Here is a 4,927-nt window from a genome sequence, read left to right as displayed (position 1 = left end):
TTGAACTGCCAGCCTTCTGGTTAGCAGTCACATGCCTTAGGCACTATAACAACAGAGTTCCTCTCCTCAAAGTAGAGTTGTCCTTAATGACGTGGATAGAGTAAAGCCTTTGGGACCTCCACTCGCTGATGTGACACTACTCAAAATGGGAAGAAACAGCTGGAAAATTCCATTAATAATTGGAACATGGAATGTATGAATTTGAATCTAGGAAAATTGGAAGTTGCCAAAAATGAAACGGAATGCATAAAGATTGATATCCTAGGCATCAGTGAACTGAAATTTACTAGTATTGGCCATTTTGAATCAGACAGTTATATAATCTACTATGCCAGGAATGACAAATTAAAAAGAAATGGTGTGACATTCATCATCACAAAGAATGTTTTAAGATCTAACTTGAAGTTCAATGCTGTCAGTGATAGGGTAATATCCATATGCCTACAAGGAAGACTGGTTAATACTACCATTATTCAAATTTATGCACCAATCATCAAAGTCAAAGACCAGCAAATTGAAGATTTTTACTAACTTCTGCAGTCTGAAATTGACTGAAATTGGCAAACATGCAATCAAGATTTATTGATTAATACTAGTGATTGGAATGTGAAAGCTGGAAACAAAGAAGAATCACCAGTAGTTGGAAAATATGGCCTTGGAGGTAGAAATGATGACAGAGATTGCATGATAGAATCCTGCAAGACCAATGACTCATTCACTGCAAATAACTTTTTACAACAGCCTAAAGTGTAGCTATACACATGGACCTCACCGGATGGAATACACAGGAATCAGATTGATAGCATCTGTGGAAACAGACAATGGAGAAACTCAATTTCTTCAGTCAAACAAGGCCAGGAGTTGACCGTGGAACAGACCATCAATTTCTCATATGCAAGTTCAAGTTGAAGCTGAAAACAATTAGAATGAGACCATGAGAGCCAAAACAGGACCTTAATTATATCCCATCTGAATTTAGAGACCATCTGAAGAATAGATTTGACTCATTGATCACCAGTGACTGAAAACCAGACAACTCAGTTGCAGTAGGTTTGGTTGGTTGGTATCTCCAGTATGTTGTAGCAGCCTTGGTAATTGTGGGATGACATCAAGAACATCATACATAAAGAAAGCAAAAGGTCATTAAGAAGACAGGAAAGGAAGAAAAGACCAGAATGGATGTCAGAACAGACTCTGAAACTTGTTCTTGAGAGTAGCTAAAGCAAATGAAAGAAATGACAAGATAAAAGAGCTGAACAGAAGATTTCAAAGAGCAGTTCATGAAGACAAAGTCAATTATTACAATGAAGTGTACAAAGACCTGGAAAACCAAAAGTGAAGAACATGTTCAGCATTTCTCAAGCTGAAAAAATTGAAGAAAAAAAATCAAGCCTCGAGTTGCAATATTGAAAAAGTCTATGGGCAAAGTATTGAATGATGCAGGAAAAATCAAAAGAAGAGGGAAAGAATACACAGTCACTGTACAAAAAAAAAAAAAAAATAGTCAATGTTCATCTATTTCAGGAGGTGGCACATAATCAAGGACCAATGGTATTTAAGGAAGAAGGTGAAAGAAACTTCACTGGAGGAATTGGCAAAAAACAAGGCTCCAGGAATTGACAGAATACCTGTTGAGATGTTTCAACAAATGGATGCTGCACTGGAGACACTTACTCACCTACGCCAAGAAATTTGGAAGACAGCCACCTGGCCAACTGATTGGATGAAATCCATATTTGTATTTATTCCAAAGAAAGGTGATCCTACAAAATAAAGAAATTATCGAAAAATATCATTAATATCACATTCAAGTAAAGTCTTGCTAAAAATAATTTAAAAATGGTTGCAGCAGTATATTGACAGAGAACTTCCAGAAATGCAAGCTGGATTCAGAAGACAATGTAGAACAAGGGATATTATTGCTGATGTCAGATAGATCTTGAATGAAAGCAAAGAATACAAGAAAGATGTTTACTTGTGTTTTATTGACTATGCAAAAGCACTTGACTGTGTGGATCATAACAAATTATGGAAACCATTGAGGAGAATGGGAAGTCCAGAACACTTAATTGTGCTCATGAGGAACGTGTATGTAGACCAGGAGGCTTTTGTTTGAACAGAACAAGGGGTTACTGCATGGTTTAAAATCGGCAAGGGTGTGTCAGAGTTATAGTTTCACCATACTTATTCAATCTGTGTGGTGAGCAAGTAATAGGAGAAACTAGACTATATGAAGAAGAATGTGGCATCTAGACTGGAAGAAGACTCATTAACAACCTGTGATAAGCAGATGAGACAACCTTGCTTGCTGGAAATGAAGATGACTTGAAGCATTTACTCATGAAGATTAAAGACTATAGTCTGCAGTATGGTTTACACCTCAGCATGGAGAAAACAAAAATACTCACAACTGGACCAATAAGTAGCATTATGATAAATGGAGAAGATTGAAGTTGTCAAAGACTTCGTATTACTTGGTTCCACAATCAACACTAATGGAAGTAGCCATCAAGAAATCAGATGATGTATTGCATTAGGAAAATCTGCTGCAAAAGACATCTTTAAAGTACTGAGGAGCAAAGATATCTCTTTGAAGACTAAGGTGAGCCTAACCCAAGTCATGGTATTTTCAGTTCCCTCATATGCATGTGAAAGCTGACAATGAATAAAGAAGACCAAAGAAGAATTGATGTTTTTGAGTTGTGGTGTTGACAAAAACTACTGCAAGTACCATGGACTGCGAAAAGAACTAACAGATCTGTCCTAGAAGAAGTGTGGCTGGATTGCTTCTTGGAATCAAGAATGGCCAGACTTTTTCTCATCTACTTTGGTGGTGTTCTCAGAAGAGATTGTTCCCTGGAGAAGGCTATCATGCTTGGTAATGTGGAGAGTCAGCAAAAAGAGGAAGACCCTCAATGAAATAAATTGACACAGTGGTTGCAATGGCAGGCTCAGGTATAGTGAGAATTGTGAGGCTGGCACAGGACTGAGTGGTGTTTTGTTCTGTTGTACATAGGGTCGCTGTGAGTCAGAGTCGATCGATAACACCTAACAACAAAATCAGAGAACACTGCCCCATCCCTTGCAAGGTATTGCCATCTAGCTAGCACTGAAACCAAGTCTTTGAGAGAACATCCCACCATTCTATTAATCCATCTCCTATAGGATAATGTGGAACATAGTTAACCCAACTGCAATAGCAACCCACTGCTTTGGAGTCAATTCCTGTTCATAGTGACCCTTTAGGACAGAGTAGAACTGACCCATAAGGCTTCAAAGACTGTAAATCCTTATAAAGGCAGACTGTCACATCTTTCTCATACAGAGTGGCTTATGGGTTTGAACTGCTGACCTTTCAGTTAGTATCCAATCACTTTAACCACTGTACCACCAGAAAACACAGTAAGACTGGTGTTCCATAAGCTTTGGCTCATTTCCACACCTCATTTGTTGTGAAATGAGTTTCTTGATCAGAAGCAATGCTGTATGGATTGTGAGGTGGCACAGGATTGGGCAGTGTTTTGCTGTGTTGTACATAGGGTTGCTATGGGTCAGAGCTGACTCAATAGCACCTAACCACAACAACATAAGCATGTGAAAGCTGGGCAGTTAATAAGGAAGGCCAAAGAAGAGTTGATGCCTTTCAATTATGGTGTTGGTGAAGAATATTGAAAATACTGTGGAGTACCAGAACTAACAAATCTGTCCTGGAAGCAGCACAACCAGAATGTTCCTTGGAAGTGAGAATGGCCAGATTTTGTCCCACCTACTTTGATCATGTTGTCAGAGGGAAACATTCCCTGGAGAAGGAGCTGATCCTTGGTAAAGTGGAGAGTTAGAGAAGATGGGAATGACCCTCAACAAGATGGACTGACACAGTGGCTGTAATGCTGGGCTCAAGTATAGCAAGGACTGTGAGGATAGTGCATGACCAAGCAGTGTTTTTTTCTGTTGTACATGGTGTCACTATGAGTCGGAAATGACTCAACAACTAGAAGTGAGGATAAAGTCATATAAAGGCCACAATGGGCCATCGAAAGAGAAATTGATTCACTGTTCTCTTAGATACCTAGTGCTGCTATACAGAAATACCACAAGTGGATGGCTTTAACAAACAGAAATTTATTTTCTCAGAGTTTAAGAAGCTAGACTTCCGAATTCCAAGTGCTCACTCTAGGACAAGGGTTTCTCTCTTGTCAGTTCTGGAGAAAAGTCCGTGCCTCTTCAGCTTCCTGGTTCCTTGGAAATCTCCACGTGTCTTGGTATCTATCTTAATCCATCTCTCCTCTGCTTGCTTTTATATCTCAAAAGAGACTTACTCAAGATACACCCTACGCTAATCTGCCCCATTAACAGAGCAGACAACCCATTCCCAAATGGAGCAGTAACCACAGGCATAGAGGTTATGATTTACAACACATGTTTGGGGGACACAGTTCAATCCACAACTGACATATTAGTACTTAAACAACAACAACAACAAACCCACTGCCATTGACATTGAGTCAAATTCTTTTTATAGTGACACCCATTGGGTTTCTGAAGTGGTAAATCTTTTTTTGTTTTGTTTTGTTTTTTGTAAATTGTGATTTGAGTGAAAAATTACAGAGAAAATTCACTTTCCATATAGCAGTTCACATATACTTTGTCTCATGATATTGACTACAATTTACCACAATGCAATAGCTCCCCTCCCACTTCTTCCCGATAGTTCCCACTTCCCTGCATCTATCCTTCCATGTACTCCTGCCCCCTGAGCTGTCTCCCTGTGCATAAGCAGCCCTCTTTCTCCCATGATTATTCCCTCCAAGGAGTGTATCTACCTCAGGTAAATGTTCAACTCATATGCCTGTCTTTTGTTTGGCTGGAAGCCACGGTTGTGGGTTCAATTCCAGACCTGAAGGGTAGAAAGGGGCCATAGTCTCAG

Source organism: Orycteropus afer, unplaced genomic scaffold, assembly GCF_000298275.1.
Source record: "Orycteropus afer afer isolate SDZICR_OR568_19922 unplaced genomic scaffold, OryAfe1.0 scaffold00089, whole genome shotgun sequence".
NCBI classification, from domain to species: domain Eukaryota; kingdom Metazoa; phylum Chordata; class Mammalia; order Tubulidentata; family Orycteropodidae; genus Orycteropus; species Orycteropus afer.
Note: the sequence above shows the minus strand (reverse complement) of the source record.